Here is an 18,265-nt window from a genome sequence, read left to right on the forward strand (position 1 = left end):
TGCATTTTCTTCTAGGTGTTCAAAACAAGGGCTCTTCACTTTGGCTCCCTGGATCCAAAATTTCCCAGTCATATGTGTGAACTACATGTTGTCCAGTTTTTCTTTGTCTGACTTCATGAAGTGCATGTGAGGCTCCATCCCTAGTAAAACACTCAGGGAGATGCCTGTGCAGATTTTGGGAACTCCATTTTGGTACAGCACCTTTGGTCCTACGGTCCACACGTTTGATCTGCCTCAGCTTCCCTGAGTGCTCTGCTCACCTCAGGATTCTGCTGTTCTCTACTTGCATTCACCCTCCTTGGGCTTCCCTGATGGCTCCATTGGTAAAGAATCCACCTGCAAAGCAGAAGACCCAAGTTCGATCCCTGGATCAGGAAGATTCCCAGGAGAGTTAGGCTACTCACTCCAGTTTTCTTGGGTTTCTCTGGTGGCTCAGAGGGTAAAGAATCTGCCTGTAATGAGAGAGACCTGGGTTTGATCCCTGGGTTGGGAAGATCCCCTGGAGAAGGGAATAGCTATATATGTGTATATATCTATATCTATATATGTGTGTATATATATAGATAGATAGATATAGATAAAGAATTTTTTTTTTTTTTTACAAAAAGGGGTCATACAGGACACACTGATTGTAGTTAATTTTATGGCACATCCTTCCAGATCTGATCATGCATTTTTCTTTCTGTAAATCCTCAAAATTTTCATATTTACTGCTGGATATGAAGACCAGACCACTTGTCCTAGCATAGTTCCCCTTTCCTGCGTTTTCCTGGCATCCGATACCTCCCTCTGTCATGACACCTTTTCTGTTCTGAATGGTAATCACTGACCTGCCCACTCACCTATATTGACTGAAGCATGGGACAGGAGTCATGGCCAGTTATCTCCAAGACCTTTGCATTGTTTTTGACCCATAGAAGTCTTAATACTTTTCTTGAAAATCAATTATTTATATTGATTAATGAAGGAATAACTTTGTTGCATTTTAGGCTGACATTTCCTGGACATGTATCTGTGCTGTGAACCCTTCAAAGCTATTTTATGTATTATCTTATTTAATCCCCAAGTCATCCCAACGAGGTAGACACTGTTTATGGAAGATTAGTAACTCAGTCATGCCTTTGCCATTCTAAGTGGTAAAAGATTCCATTTTGGGCACTCTGACACTAAAATCTGTGCTTATAATCTGTACTCCACATTTTATTCTTGTCTTGATCATTGCCATTCCCCAACTCATAGCCATGTAGTAAAGTCCTACATCTTAATTTTCCATTAGTTCTTCTAGTGTCAAAGGATCAATCCTTGGAAAACAGCCCATGGAGATCGCGGAGGAAGCTGCTGGAGCCCCAAAGAGCTGCAGACAGCAGTTTACCCATTTAATTCTTCCAGGGTGAGATGGTCCTGGCAATTCATTCCATGCTCTCATTAGAGCAATTATCCAGCTAATTGCTCTGATCTGGATTTGGCCGAGGCAGTGACTGCAGCTGGGGAGCCCTGGAGAACAAACAGATGGACTGCAAGAGAGTTCTGAAGGAGGCCTGGGTAGGCGGGGCTGGTCTCTGCGTCCCAAACATGCTGTTCCACACCAGTCACTCTGCGTTTATTCATAGGACTTGCTTCTCTTCTCTACCACCATCAGCAGATAAGGGCTTCTGGGAGGTTCTGGTAAAGGTGACCCTTGAAACTTGGAAACAGCAGAAACGAGGCTGTTATTTGAGAGGGTGTCTATCTGATCATCAAGTCGTGGATTGGGCCAGAGATGTGCAAAGTCACCAGGGTGATGGAATTGTTCCCAGGCCAGTGAGGCTCGATTGTCACCCAACCTAATTGTTAAAGCAGCTAAAAATAGGATGTTTCAATCAGAGATAGGGTGGAGGCTGGTTAATGTTGCAACCATGTAGTTCGATTCTGTTTCTTCACTCCCTTACAGAAATTGTTCCTAAGAACACCCCACCCCACCCCGCCGCCCAATGATACCCCTCACTAGGCTCAAGGACCTACTCGGTGGTCATTTCTCTGACTCTGCAGCTTATGATTGAAACCTTTAACGTTGGTTAAATCCCTAGCTTGCTCCGTGGCCTTTGGGGTCAGAACTATTATAGAGAGGACATCTCTGGACCATCAGCCTTCTCTGGTCAAGAGTCAAAACCAAAATAAATAAAAAACAGCATGATATACTGGGGGATGAGAGACACCCTCAAAGCTGTAATATGTGTATATGCATGCTCAATTGTGTCTGACTCTTTGTGGCCCCATGGATGGTAGCCTGCCAGGCTCCTCTGTCCATGGGATTCTCCAAGCAAGAAGATGGAGTGGGTTGCCATTTCCACCTCCAGGGGATCTTCCTGACCCAGGGATTGAACCCAGGTCTTTTGCATTGCAGGCAGATTCTTTACCATCTGAGCCATCAGGGAAACTAGCTAAAGGTGTAATGGATACATCTAATTCACAGTCTGGTGCACAAAGACCAGATGGATCCCGGAGGGTAGCAGTGGACAGCTGCAAATACAGCCTGGTAATGGAGTGTCGCTGCTGCACTGGGTTTGCATCTTCACTAGAGGAGGTGGACACAGTCCCAGGTGGCTGGGTGCAGTCCTGGACCCACTGAACGGGGTCTTTTTACACCTTATCGGGAGGAATGAGAAGCAGTTTGCCTGCACGTGGGTTGACCTCAGCACACATGTCTCCTCTTGTCTCAGGCCTCATATCCTCTGCCCCGACACCATAAAGCCCAAAGGGATGTGGACCATCTGCACTTCCTGCAAACATCACATCGGCCCATCCTATCAATGACACCATGCTATTTGAACTGAATGAGCAATTATTGGTGAGTATGCTGGTGGTCTTGGTGAAGCAGACACTCTAGAAGGTGGGAGGAAAAACCCTACAGAGATTCAGGGTTCCACCCCATCAGTGATGTCTTGGGGTCTGGTGATCTGTCTTGCCAGTGTTGTCCCTGCAAAATTGAGGACGAACACGTGCATCTCAGCACTCCCACCTGTGAGAGTGGGAATAATGTTTGGAAGAACTGTTGGGTCCAGGAGGTGATGTGTCCCCAACTTGAGATCCTCCCTTTTGATGAGGGAGGCAGAGCTCACCATCTTTGAGTGGGACCCGGAGTGGGTCCAGAGGTGTTGCCAGCAGGTTGCTAGGTGGGCCATGTGACCTGGCAGGCCCTGGACAGCAGAGGTATCGGTGGTGGGAAAACACACCTGGGGGCTTTACGGCAGACCCAGTAGAAGAGTCTCAGGTTCCAGAGCAAGGACGCACCCTCCGCAGTATGAAGGCTCCGCTAAGACAGATTTGCTGCTGGTCTTGCTCGCTCGGGATTCCCTGGGGCCCTGTCATTGTCAGTGAACTTGAATCTGGAGAAAAAAAGTCCCTGCCGAGGCAGAAGCCCCCATGTTCAGACCCCATCCGTCTCCTGGTCTTACTTCTTATTCAATCTTATTTCTTACCCACCTCCCACTCTCATGCTCCAGCCCCACTGTCCCCTTGCTGTGACTCAGGGTCTAGCCCCCATGGTGCCTTCCTCCTGGGACACGGTCTAGATGTCCCATGGCCCTGCCCTCACTTCACTCAGCTCTGCTCCTGTGAGCGTGTCCACACACTAGGGGGAAGATCCAGCAGTCCTCGACCTCTTTGATTTTTCTACAGTGAGCATCACAGCTGACTGTGTGTTTCCTTCCTAGAAAACAGGCCTGGGGGAGGGGGGCAGGGGTTCACTGCTGCTCCCCCAGGTCCCACAACATTGCCTGGCACACAGTCTGCACTCAACAAGTATTTCTAGGTTGCATGAAGTTCAAGGGGTGGCTGCATGTAACAAAGTTGAACCAGACTCTTTGCTGTGAGGCTGCTCAGAGCCTTCAGCGTGCAGTGTGCACGTGGGTTTCTTGAATGGGGGAGACAGTAGGAAGAAGAATTTCCAAAACCCATTTCACTATGGAATCATCTTTGACAACTCCTAAGGCAGCAAATAGTGGGAAACTCTGTACTAAGGTACTTTTGGTCCAGGAGAGGGATGCTGGTAGGGAAAGGAGAGATGCTGGCAGGGAAGAGAGACATAGTGGAAGGGGAGGGAGGGAGGGAGGCTGGCAAGGAAGGGCTGGTTGGTCCTCTTCTGCAGTGTCCTCTGTGCTTTCAATTCTTCCCTACCTGCTCTTCTAAAACTGACTCCACATTTGAGCCCATCGTCTTCCTTGGTCATTGCTCATCCTGGTGACCTTGGCATTCTTCTCTGCTGCCAGGAACTGACCTTGATGCTACGAAGGAAAGTGGGCCCACGAGCCTACCAGTATTCCACATTGCTGCCTTACCTATGTATCACCATCTACCTGCATGGATATATACCTTCCTACTTAGACACCCAGCTGGTTGATGATGGGAGACAGATATGCTCTCATCAGAGGACTGAGCCAGTGGCGGTGAGATGAATGAACAGAACTACCTAGTCAGTCCCAATGGCTAAACTTCCTCTCTATTTAGAAATCCTTTGGGCTTTCTATGAGCTTCTGCGGGTCTCAGGGAACAGGGATTTCATAGGATGAGTTTGGTTCAAGCCCAAATGGGGGTTCTGACCGGGGAGTGATTAGTGGGGAGCAGCCTTGAGAACAGGGGTGCTGTTAGAACAGATTTTCCTGTAATGGCCTGAGGCAGCAGCAGCCATAGCTGGGGGCCAAAGAAAGTGCAATGCTTTGACATCACATCCAGGGTGTTCTCAGCTTAGAAACTGAAGGGAAAGACATGGGTTCCAGGAATGGATTCCCAAGATGGGGAAACGTGGAGCTGGGGCAGGGAGGCTCAGAGGTCCAGGCAGGTAGGCCCCACAGGGGTCCCAGGACTCGACACTCTTATTGCAGCTGAAGCCAGTGCAGGGGATGGGGCTGAGTAGGCTTTGAGAGAAAAATGTGTAAATGAACAGATCTTGGCATCTGCAACAGAAAGAGGTGCTGGTCAGGGAAGCCCTCAAACCAGAGTTTTGAAGATGCCTTCCCATAAGACCCATAGCGACTCTCCCCTGGTTAAGTTCTTGGCAGCGAGCAAGGCTGGCCCTGTATCCCAAGAATGATGCTTGCCGTTCCTATTACTGCTGACCCTGGGGGGATGTGCTGTGGGGCAAAGCTGTCTGGGAATTCCTCAGAGCTAGTAATGCCTTGGTTGGAAATAGACTGGACTGGTTTAAATCCTAGGGTTTGTGGCCCAAAGCCACAGGGCTGGGTTTGAGCTGTGTCACTTGTTCAAGTGATTCAATGTGTTAAACTTCTGTTCACTCCTAGACTTAAATGAGACAGTGATTATAATGTGAATAGCACTGTTTTTCCATTTGTCACCATCATCATCATCACTAGTGTCTACTGAACTTTGACAATGAGTATGGATTGAGCAGATAAAATGAATTTTCAATGTTCTGGAATAGAAACACAGGTGATGAGGGGACAAAAGTTCTTTAAAAAAGGTAGGGCTGCCAGAGGTACAGGGGGTGCAGTGGTAAAGCATCCACTTGTCAAGCAGGAGATGCTGGTTTGATCTTTGGGTCAGGAAGATCCCCTGGAGAAGGAAATGGCAACCCACTCTAGTATTCTTGCCTGCAGAATTCCATGGACAGAGGAGCCTGGTGAGCTACAGTCCATGGGGTCGCACAGAGTCGGACACGACTTAGCGACTAAGCATGCATGCACTGCTTGCCTGCTTTTGGGCATCAAATTCCTTCTTTTGGATTCAGTTTCTTACTTGCAGAAAAGTCTGTTCCATCATCTAAAGACATGGCTGGTTTCATCCGGGTTCTGCTGTTCTGCCGAGTGGCTCCTTTTCCAGGAAGTCTGTCTTTTCTCTCTTATTGACTTGTACAGTGTCTTTTTGTCTTTGGTATTCTGCAGTTGCATTATAACACATCTGGACAGGTTTTATACTTATTTATACTTCTTGGGATCCAAACCTCCTAGATCTGAGGAGTTAATTCTTCCATCCACTCTGGAAAATTCACTCCTGTTACTTTCTCTAATATTCCCTCCCCCTCAGCCTCCCTCTGTTACCTTTCTGCTAAACTTTGACATCTGTTGGGCCTTTTTCACTCTAATCCGGTGTCTCTTAATGGCTCCTTCATAAAATTTTATTTTTAAATCTCCCCGTGCTCTGTGAGTGCATTCCTAGGTCTCCCCTCCAGCCGCCCATTTTGTCCTTTGGCTTTTAAACCCATCGGCTGAATTTTAAATTTTGGTGGTTGGTAGTCGATTTTGGTTCACATTGAGGGATGATCTATCAGTTTAATTGGGGCCATATATTTCTCCCACAATCCCCGCCTTGGGGTGGGCTCCCTGCCTGTGGGGTCTGTGGCCTCCTCCCTGCCTTGTGTGGGATGCAGAGACCACACTGGGGTCCCTCCGTGGACTGCAGGTACACTAGGCACAGACACGTTCACGCATAAGCTATGGGACACACAGGCAGACACACAGACACATATACGTACACAAACATATACAGTTACAACATGCACAGATGCACACATCCAGACAAACACACAGACACAAATATACAGACACACAAGCCTAGAGACACACAAACACACATGTGCACAGATATGTGCTGACACACAAACATACACACAGATACACACCTCGTTCTAGCCAGGGGCTGTGGCCTCAGCCTAGGTGCTTCCAGCTCTGTTTGTCAGGGCTTCTATTTCAGCCTCCAGGGTTTCCCTCCCCCATGGAGAGCCCAGCTATACATTGACATGTCTGTTTGCATATTTGACCCTGGTCTGTAGGACTTTGCAGCGGGAAGATGTCAGGTGAGTCTCACCATCCCAGAGGTGAGGTTTGGTGACTTTCAGATGCTCTGTGGGCCTCTCTGCATGAAGCTTTCCATCTTCATGAGGAGTCTTGAAGGATGCTGGCTCCTGCACACCTATGCCCTCTTGAGTGGTGTGCCCACATCCTAGTCCTTTCAGCCTCTTCTTGTCTGTTGATGCACCTTGGTATTTTCCTCAAGTCTTGGTATTAATAAAAATTTTGTGTGTGTTTCTGTTCACATGCTTTCAGAGTTTCTCTGTGGTAGAAACAGTGGTGGGTTAAATGGTTATTGTTGTGGTCGTTTAATTGCTAAGTCATCCAATTCTTTGCGATCCTAAGGACTCTAGCCTGCCAGGCTCCCCTGTCCGTGGGTTTCTCCAGCCAAGAATACTGGAGTGGGTTGCCATTTCTTTCTCCAGGGGATCTTCCCCACCCAGGCATCAAACCTGCGTCTCTTGCGTCGGCAGGCAGATTCTTTACTGCTGAGCCATCAGGGAAGCCCTTGGGTTAAACAGTGCATCATGTTTAATTTGAAAACTATTCCCATATTTCTCCAAATAACAAGGTGGGCCCCCACTCACTGATGATGTGTGAGTGGATTCACTTCACTATAACCTCAACTCCAAGTCTCAATAAGAAGAGACTTCTTCTTATTAGTCTTGTTTGTTGTCTGCTGACAGTGACCATGCAGGGAGAGAAAGCAGGGTAAGGGCACAGAGATGGGGTCTTACACTGGGACTGGTTGTGAGGTTGCCTGCAGGGAGCAAGGCAGGGACCATGCAGATGACCGGGGAGAGGCATTTCAGGAAAGGAGCCGGAAAATGCAGAGGCCCTGGGGCAGCAGGTCCCTGAACAGGGAGGCAGGGCAGAGAAAGGAAGGGGAGGGATGAGCTTAAGAAGGGTGGGAGCAGTAGTGGGGTCTGGAATTTCTCCATGTGGATGCTGGAGGTGATTCTGAGGGAGCAGAAGACCATTCACAGCCTTGGAGCCAAGATGGGAAAACACTGACTTTTGTCTTAGGAGGTCGTTCTGACTGTTGTGTCAGGACTGTGATGGACCGTGCTGCTGCTGCTAAGTTGCTTTAGTTGTGTCTGACTCTGTATGACCCCATAGACGGCAGCCCACCAGGCTCCCCCATCCCTGGGATTCTCCAGGCAAGAACACTGGAGTGGGTTGCCATTTCCTTCTCCAATGCATGAAAGTGAAAAGTGAAAGTGAAGTCGCTCAGTCGTGTCTGACTCTTCGCGACCCCATGGACTGCAGCCTACCAGGCTCCTCCGTCCATGGGATTTTCCAGGCAAGAGTACTGGAGTGGGGTGCCATTGCCTTCTCCGCGGGACCATGCAGATGTGCAGAAATCAGGCAGGAGGCTCCTGTGGAAATGAAGAGGCATATGGCAGACTTGGAGGGAACTGGTGCAAGTCACGAGAAAGTGAGTGACAGGGGATCTGTTTGAAGGTGGAGCCAACAGGATTTGCTGAGATTGTGTGTGTAGGTGTGTTTGAGATATGCATGAGTACTCAGATAGATGGTAGAAAGATATATACATAGATATTGGGTTGGCCAAAAAGTAACTTTGTAAGGGTTTTTCTGTAACATCTTATGGAAAAAAAAATTGAATGAACTTTTTGATCAATCCAGTAGATAAATGCCCGTACAGCCGTGCTTGTGTCAGACTCTGTGACACCATGAACTATACCCTGCCAGGCTCCTCTGTCCATAGGATTCTCCAGGCAAGCATACTGGAGTGGGTTGTCATTTCCTCCTCCAGGGGATCTTCGTGACCCAGGGATCGAACCTGCATCTTCTACGTCTCCTGCATTGGCAGGTGGGTTCTTTACTACTGAACTACTGAGGATAGACAGATGCATTGAGAGATAGCTCAGTGGATAGCTAGAGAGACAAATAGACAGATAAATGATAAGTTGATAATAGTAACAAATAGATGTAGATGCACAGATTGACAGACCAATGATAGATTGATATTATGCATAGGTGGACATGTTGAGAGATGGGATGGATGGATGGATACTTGACAGGTTGGTAATAGATAAGTAGAAAAATAGAGAAAGGTGGAAAAATAGAGAACGGGATGTGGGATTCAAAGTTTGAGGCCCATGTGATTGAGTGGGCAGGATGAAGTTTGATGAGATGGGAAAGAAAATGAGAAGCAGGTGGGGGTGTGTGGGTTCGCCCAGTTACCACGACAAAATTCCAATGACTTGTGCAACTTGAACAATGGACATTGATCTTCTCACTGTTCCCCAGGCCACAAGTCTAAGACCAAAGTATGGGCAGATTAAAGGTCTGGTGAAGGCCCGCTCTCTGGCTTGTAGATGACTGTCTTCTCGCTACAGGCTCTCATGGCTTTTCTGTGTGTGGGTGGAGAGAAAGCTCTAGTGTCTCCTTCTCTTCTTATAAGACACCAGTCCTATTGGATCAGGGTCTCCAAAAAGGTCCATGAACCTAATTCCAGTGTGTGTGTGTGTGTGTGTGTGTGAAGGTTTCCCCACACCAACAGGTGATTCTCGGATGCCATCAGTGTCTCTGAGAAGCCCACTCAATTCTACTACTCTTTACCCAGAGATGAATCAGTTGCCACATGTGCAGGACTCAGTCCCCAAAGACTACCCTCCACTTCAGATGCCAGCCCCAAAACCAAGTTGTCACCTGTGCTTCTGACGGCTGGCTATAAATCAAATCTTCCCATGACCACCATCTTGGGTTCATGATGGGTTAATCATGATAGAACTGCTCACAGAACTCAAGAACACCAGTTTGGGACTTCCCTGCTGGTCTAGTGGTTAGGACTTTGCCTTCTAATGTAGGGGGCATGGGTTCTACCCCCGGTTGGGGAGCTAAAACCCCACATGCCTTGTGGCCAAAAAACTAGAGCATAAACAACAGAAGCAATATTGCAACAAATTCAACAGAGACTTAAAAAATACAGAATACCTGTTAACTTACTAGATTGTTGATTTATTATAAAAGGATGTGATGAACAGATGAACAGCCAGTGAGCAGATGCACAGGGCAAGGTGTGGAGGAAGGGTAGGGGCTCCCAAGACTCTCCAGGTGCCCACTCTCCCCAACCTCTGTGAGTTCACCAACCTGGAAACTCTCCAAACCACATCCTTTTGGGTTGTTATGGAGGTGTCATTACAGAGATGTGATTGATTAAATCATTGGCTACTGGTGATTGGTTCAACCTCCAGCTCCTCTCCCTTCCCTAGTGGTCAGGGGTGGGGCTGAAGGTTCCAAGCCTCTAACACAGAGTCAGTTCTCCTGGTGACCAGCCCCACCCTTGGGTGGGACCCAAGGTCACCTTCCTTAAGCATATTCATGAATGGAGAACACTCAGAGGCAGAATTTTTATTCCCTTGGTATTGTTAATGTTGCAAATGAGACAACCATTTGTCCTTGGGGCTGTCCTGGGCGTTGCGAGAAGTCCAGCAGCAACCCAGCATCCCTGGTCTTCACTCACCTGATGCCAGTATCAGCTCCCAGTTGTGATGGCCAAGAATGTCTCCAGACATTGCCACCCTCCCATGCTGAAAACCACCATCTGGTCTGGACCAACCTGATTTGCAAGGATGAGAACATTGCGGATCTATAGAGGATGACCATCTCTGGGCAGCCTTGTGTACACATCCTGGCACCTGAGGGGCAAACGGATGGTGTCCTGGAACCACAGATCACATAGCATCCTGGTGTCTCTTGTCCTTACAAAATCACAGTGTGCACCCCCAACTACACAACTCATCATTTGTTAGAAAAAGCAAACATGATGATTGTGGCTTGAAAACTAAAAGTGTTGGTCACTCAGTCATGTCCTACTCTTTGCAACCCCATGGACTGTAGTCTGCCAGGCCCCTTTGTCCATGGAATTCTCCATGGCAAGAATACTGGAGTGGGTAGACCTTCTCTTCTCCAGGGGATCTTTCTGACCCAGGAATTGAACCTGGGTCTCCCGCATTGCAGGCAGATTTGTTACCGTCTGAACCACCAGGGAAGCCCCCAATCATGGTATAATAGAAATTAAAATAGTTTACTCTCATCAAATGATTACCTTGCCATCCATGGGCAAAAAGGTCGACTTCTGACACTTGGCCAGCCCGCGTTTAGCAGCTGACCATCGAGTCAACGGCTATCACGTTTTAATATGAATTATTTGCACACAGCTTGAGGAGTTTATCTAGCACAAACTGTCAAACCTGGAAGATTTAAAAACCAAATCTTTTTGCATAATTAACCAGCCAAGGGGAAACTCTGAAATAAGGTGTTGGAAGGTGTTACTCTGGGAAGCTGAGGGCAGAGCAGTGCTGCAATGCAATTAGTGGAGAACTGTCCAGCCTGCTGGCCTCAGCTTGGGAACAATTAAATGATCCTTTTCTTTGTCATTAGCCTCCAGCCCAGCTGCTGAGGGCTTGAACCATTACAAAAAGATCTGCGGAGATGCCCACATCACCTTCCCAGGATGCCTCTCTGAAGGATGCCTGTGAACTCTGCCTGACCTTTGGGCTCATTCTGGGCCCCCTGGTCCATCTGCCTCTGAGGTTCCTTGTTGAGAAGGGACAAGGGTGCTAGACCGCCAGTCTGGGACCCCTGGGGATCCAGGAATGGAACAAGGCCTCCTGTGTTGAGGAGCTGTCCCTTTTCTTCTTACAAAGTGATGCTTCTCTCACTTTCTCTCGTGGTTCTCAGGAAGAACACGAAGCAGAAATGCTCAGAAGAGCTGGTTCCTGCAAAGCAGTAGCTGAAGAGTTGCAATGTGCTTGGGAGATGCTCCCTCTCCTTCTTCAAGGGGCAGGTGGCCCTGAGTTGGGGATCCGTCAGGGAGCAAGGGGTGAGCACTTCACCTCTGCCTCACCTGTGACTCACATGTCTCTCTGAGTATCAGTGTTGTCACCTGTGAAGTGGAGGAGTTACAGCTACCACCCCCTAGCTCCCTCCCTCCTATGACATCCCGGCCCCTCCCATCGGCATGCCTCGGGGAACAAGAAGCATAGGAGGCTGGGGCTGTGGACTTGGGTGCCAGCCTGAGGAACACAGAGGAAAGTGATGAATAAATAGCCCAGTCCTGGGGGTGACCGAGGTGACCAAGTGGGGTGACATGCCAGGCACAGAGGACCCTCAACCAGGGCTAGCAATGTAGCACCATTGCTCCCTCCAGAAATTTGGGAGGATTTGTCCCTGACTGCCTGCACCTCTCAACTGGGAAAGAGGAAAAAGTATCTATGCTGATTCAACTCAGGAGCTGTGGTGAGGATGGGGGCCACCCTCGGGGTTAAGGTCACCTTCTTCAATGTTCCAACCCTGAGGGGTGAATTATCACCTCCAGGGTCTGCAGGGACTTCAGGCATGAACGGGGGACAGCTGCTGTTTTGGGAGCCAGGGCATTTTCTGGGAAAGGAGGGTGCAGATGGTCCCTGAGGAGCTGAGCTTCCAGTTCATGGACCCACCAGGTAGAACACATGGTCAGGAGGCTGGGTTTGTCCCTGGCCTCCTTCACTGGGGCCAGGCATGTGGCTAATCAGAAGCAAGTGTCTCACTTCATCAAGGACCATTTAATACCATGCACCCTGAGTGATGTAAGACCTAAAGCTCAGCCTTGGTCCCCGAAGGTCTCCTGGTCCTGGGATGTGACAATGTGCAGTCAACTGGCCAGGCCCGGGGAGCAGAGAGTCGGGCCTGAGAGTCACAATGGGTGGCCATGGGAGGGGAGGCTACTGGGTGAGGGATCTGCTGGAGAGGAGCCTGCCTGCTAGAGGGACAGATAGAGATGCTGGAGCCTTCTTTGCAGCAGAGAGAACATTCTAGAAACTCACCCACCAGCTTAACCCTCCCGGCCGGCCCCAGCACCACTCTGCCCCTGGAGATGCATGTGAGCTTGCTAAGTGCTTCAGTCGTGTCTGACTCTTTGGGACCCCATGGACTGGTCTGCCAGGCTTCTCTGTCCACGGGATTCTCCAAGCAAGAAGATGGAGTGGGTTGCCATTTCCACCTCCAGGGGATCTTTCTGATCCAAGATTGAACCTACATCTCCTGTGACTCCTGATTTGCAGGTGGATTCTTTACCACTGAGCCACTCTCATCCTACCTGTCCCTTTGTTGTGTTTGTGTTTATTTGCTGTGCTTCTCTCCCCTCAATAACAGAACTCAAAGACTGAATTAATGTAGCAAAATTCCATCACAGAAGCTTTAAAGCCATATTCCTTCCAAAGGCCACTCTGAGAACGGTGGGGGAGGCTTTGTCTCCCAGCTGGTCTCTGCTCAGGGTGCCCGGTCATCCTTCCGCCCAGACGGACAGCCATGGCAGCCTCTGCCTGACCTCCAAGCTGCAGTTATAGAGGCCATCTGATGGAGCCAAGATCTGCTTTCCTCTTCTTTATTCTCCCACCTCAGATTTTTCAAATAAAGTGGGAAAAGGCCAAAAGGAAAACAGCAAGAGTCAAAGGGATGAGTAAATAAAAGCAGAGCCGAGATGCATCCCCAGACCTCAGCCATGTCTGCAAACAAAGCATTTTTTGTGGAAGAGCCTCTCTTCCCCCCTAATTCATTGTCCGGAATAGGGCGTTATTTGCTTCATCATGGCTGGACCAGGGCTCTGTTGGACATTTTCCTCGGATAAAAGTGTTGGTTCCAGGATGATGAGAACTGTGCTTTGTCCATGGTTCTCCATATCGATTGTGTGGAAACTGGCTGTGGGTCCAGCCACTTGTTGGTTGATTCATTATTTTCAATCAAGTGGCTTGTTGGGCTGTTAAGGTCGTTGGGGCCTCCAGGGCCCGCGCCTGATTCAGTTATTTCCATTATTGAGACACAACCCAAATTAACTGAACCATCTATGTTTTCTTTTAGTGGGCAGCTGGGGAGCAAATGCAAAATCCATCATGAGTTTTATTTTCCATGGAAACATAACAGGGTAATGAGAAAGCTCCCAGTTCTCTGAGAGACGCCCAGGGAGCTGGGAGTGGGGTATTTATTCGCCCCGCCCAGCTTCCCAGTGTCATCAAGAAGCTGATGTGTGTGATGTGACAAGAGATGTGACAACCCCCCAACCTATGGGATCCTTAATGGACTTTTCCATGTACTACTCATGTGCATTCTTGTTCGGACACAGGCTTTACCTGGGGCTCTTTTTTGGGGCAGAGTGCTGAAAACCCAGATCCTCCCTTTCTACAGCTTAAAGAATCAAGGTGGTTCTGGCCTAAAGAGCAGGACAGTTCCTGCCTCTAGCCAGGCTGGGTCAGGCCCACTGTTATGGCCTCTGCCCTCTGGGTTGGCCTCACTCTCAGGCAGCCCTTGGGGCTGTACCTTTCCCCTCTTGGGTTCATGAGAATCACATGAAACAGATTCTTCCAGTGTTGCCTGTAGAAGTTAGAAGGTCTTTCCTTTCCCATTAAGTAGCCTGCAGTCAGGCCCCTTGGATGTCACCTGTGGGATGGATCCCATGACCATCCCTGAATCAGTCTCGGTTGCTATGGGGCTGGACCTAGATCAGCTGACAGTGGTCCTGGTGGAACTTTGGAGCCAGGGTTAATACCTTCTAATCTCATGGCTGGGAGTGGAGGGGCTTTCTCCTTTGGGGCTGCTGGAGCACTGGGGGGAAGGGAATCATGCCCACCATCCAGTCCCCTGCCCACTCTGCATGTGTCCCCACCACCCATGGGGAGGAGAGCTGATTCTTCTTTTCCATGTCCTTTCGGTCTTGACGACAGATGAGTTTGTAGGGCTCTGTCTCCAAGTGGGAAGACTGAAAGCTTTCCCAAATGTCCATCAGCTCCCAGGGACCCTCCACCACCAGCCTCCCTCTGGGGGATGGTGACATTGCTCCACAGTTGACCTCCTACCCCGTGCCTCCTACCGTGTATAACCTGGGCTCTGGGGGCAGATGATCCCAGAACCAGAGTCAAACCTGGCCATATCCACATCCTGTGAATACTTCCTGATGGTCAGCCCAGGACCATGGGGATCACCTTTGCCTTGGCTTTTTTCATCAGCTCCTCTCTTCCAAATTAACCCAAATATTAAAAGGAAATGCAACTATCACGTGAATTCATTTTTTATCATAAACTCCAGAGAAATGTGACCACCTTGATCCTCCCAATCCTGACCCCCTTCCTCAGGAGCAACCCCCATTGAGACCTTTCTAGACATTCCTAAATGACATCTTTATTCTGTATTTCTTCTTGAGGGTGTCAAGATTTTGCTCTTAACACCTGCTCTGCAAAACATCTCTTTCTTTCTTTAATGAGTTATTTATTTGGCTGCATCAGGTCTTAGGTGCAGTATGAGAGAGCTTTCATTGGGCTCACAGGCCCTCCAGTAGTGGTGTGTGAGCTCAGTAGTTGTGCTGTTCTGGCTTAGTTACTCTGTGGCATGTGGGATCTTAGTTCTCTGACCAGGGATTGAACCCGTGTCCCCTGCATTAGAAGGAGGATTCTTAACCACTGGACCACCAGGGAAGTCCCCAAGCATTGCTTTCTGTAATTTACTTGACAGTATTCAGTTGAAGCCATGAAGCCTGGATCCAGGCTATTTGGACCTGGAGAAGGAGAGGTGTCAGCAGTTCACATTCCCAGACTTGCCCTTGTGTCACGAATGGGCCAAGCATCCCTGGGCTTCTGAACTTTCACCTCTGGTCAGGGGACCCTGCCCAGGATGACTCCCCTGGCCTGGTTGGACTGCACTCTGTGAGGTGTGGAGGGGGCCTCGCTACAGAGCACCTGTGGTCAGGAGCATGATGGACGGTGCCTGGGGAAGTGGCCGTCAGGAGATTGGGAATTAAGCTGTCTTGGTGCTGAGGATGGGCAGCAGCTGGGTGGGGGCAAGGAAGGGCTAATGTGGGGCACAGGCCAGGCAGATGGAAGGTGCCCAGAACTCTGAGCATTGGGGCCTGGAGAGTACAAAGCCATGGGGCAGGTTCCTCCCCAGGTCAGTTCCTGGTGTCCTGTTGCCTCGTTTGTTCTCACCTGGAATGTCCTTTTCCAAATGTGGTTCTCCCATGTTTATCCTTTCCTCCCCTGCCCCTCCCTCTCTCCCTCCTTCATTCTTCCCTTCCTGTTATTTAAAGCCCTGCTCCACCCCAGGGCACTCATGTCTTGGGGGTTTGGTAAGTGAGGAGATAGCTCTCTGTCCTAATTGTTGACTCCTGAGTAATCAGCCAGCAGTTCAGTGATGATCCAGCGTAACTGCAAAGAGCAGGAGGGCCTACTCGGGATTGTTGTTGTTCAGTCACTAAAGTTGTGTCTGACTCTTTGTGACTGCATGGACTGCAGCCCTGTTAGGCTTCCCTGTCCTTCTCCATCTCCCAGAGTTTGTTCAAATTCATGTCCATTGAGTCGGTGATGCCATCCAACCATCTTATCCTCTGTCATCCCCTTCTCCTCCTGCCTTCAATCTTCCCCAGCATCAGGGTCTTTTCCAATGAGTCGGCTCTTCGCATCAAGTGACCAAAGAATTGGAGCTTCAGCATCAATCTTTCCAATGAATATTCAGGGTTGATTTCCTTTAGAATTGACTGGTTTGATCTCCTTGCAGTCCAAGGGACTCTCAGAGTCTTCTCCAGCACCACAGTTTGAAAGCATCAATTCTTTGGCACTCAGCCTTCTTTATGATCCAACTCTCACATCTGTACATGACTGCTGGAAAAACCATAGCTTTGACTACACAGACTGTTTGTTGGCAAAGTGATGTCTCTGATTTTTAATATGCTGTCTAGGTTTGTCATAGCTTTTCTTCCAAGGAACTAGTGTCTTTTAATTTCATGGCTATGGTCACCATCCACAGTGATTTTGCAGCCCAAGAAAACAAAATCTGTCACTGTTTCCATTGTTTCCCCATCTATTTGCCATGAAGTGATGGGACCGGATGCCATGGTCTTAGATTTTTTAATGTTGAGTTTTAAGCCAGCTTTTTCACTCTCCTCTTTCACCTTCATCAAGAGGCTCTTTAGTTCCTCTTCACTTTCTGCCATAAGGGTGGTGTCATCTGCATATCTGGTGTTACTGATATTTCTCCCTGCAACCATGATTCCAGCTTGTGCTTCATCCAGCCTGGCATTTCACATGATGTACTCTGCATATAAGTTAAATAAACAGGGTGACAATATATAGCCTTGACGTACTCCTTTCCCAGTTTGGAACCGGTCCTTTCTTTGTTCTATGTCCAGTTATAACAGGTGCTTCTTCACCTGCATACAGGTTTTTCAAGAGGCAGGTAAGTGAAAGTGAAGTCACTCAGTCGTGTCTGACTCTTTGCAACCCCATGGACTGTAGCCCACCAGGTTCCTCCATCTATGGGCTTTTCCAGGCAAGAATACTAGAGTGGGTTTCCATTTCCTTCTCCAGGAGAGGCAAGTAAGGTGATCTGGTATCCCATCTCTTGAAGAATTTTCCACACTTTGCTGTGACCCACACAGTCAAAGGTTTTAGAGTAGTCAATAAAGCAGAAGTAGATATTTTTCTGGAATTCTCTTGCTTTTTCTATGCTCCAATGGATGTTGGCAATTCGACCTCTGGTTCCTCTGCCTTTTCTAAATCTAGCTTGTACATCTGGAATATCTGGGTTCACACACTGTTGAAGCCTACCTTGAAGGATTTTGAGCATGATCTTGCTAGTGTAGACATCACTGGATGGTCAATACCAAAATCAAATTGATTATATTCTTTGCAGCCAAAGATAGGAGAAGTTCTATACAGTCAGCAAAAGCAAGACGGGGACCCAACTGTGGCTCAGATCACGAACTCCTTATTTCAGAATTCAGACTTAAACTGAATACTTTTATAATTTCTTAAATATATCTATCAACTTTTATGTATTCTTTCTTGAATTAAATTTTTTTTAGTTGTTGCTTTAGGGGTTAGAATATACATCCTTAAGTTTAACAGTCTACTTAAAGTTGGTACTGAATGAGTTCACATGTGATGTGGAAACCTTGCAACTTTGTAAATGCATTTAACTCTCCTGACCACCCTTATGCTGTAATAGTCGTGTGCACAGATCTACATATGTTAGAATGTATGAAGTGAGTTTATAGCTTCACAAGACAATTGTTATGATTTTTTCCTAAACAATCATATGTATTTTAACAAAATTTAGAGGAAGACAAAATTTAGAGGAAGAACCCACTTGCCGATGCAGGAGACAAAAGAAGTGCGGGTTTGATCCCTGGGTTGAGAAGATCCCTGGAGAAGGAAATGGCAGGCAATCCAATCCAGTATTCTTGCCTGGAGAATCCCATGGACAGAGCAGCCTGATGGGCTACAGTCCATGGGGTTTCAAAGAGTCGGACATGACGGAAGCAGCTTAGCATGCATGCATAGTCTTTTATACATACTCAGATATTTACTACTCATTATACTCTTTTTTGCTTTCTGAAGATGCAAACTTTTCTCTGGCATCATTTTGACTTCCTTCAGTTTGACAACTTTCTTCAATATTTTTGTAGTGCATGTGTGCTGACAATGAATTCT

The sequence above is a fragment of the Giraffa tippelskirchi genome, chromosome 5 (genome assembly GCF_054371585.1).
Source record: "Giraffa tippelskirchi isolate mGirTip1 chromosome 5, T2T-mGirTip1v1.2.pri, whole genome shotgun sequence".
Classification (NCBI taxonomy): domain Eukaryota; kingdom Metazoa; phylum Chordata; class Mammalia; order Artiodactyla; family Giraffidae; genus Giraffa; species Giraffa tippelskirchi.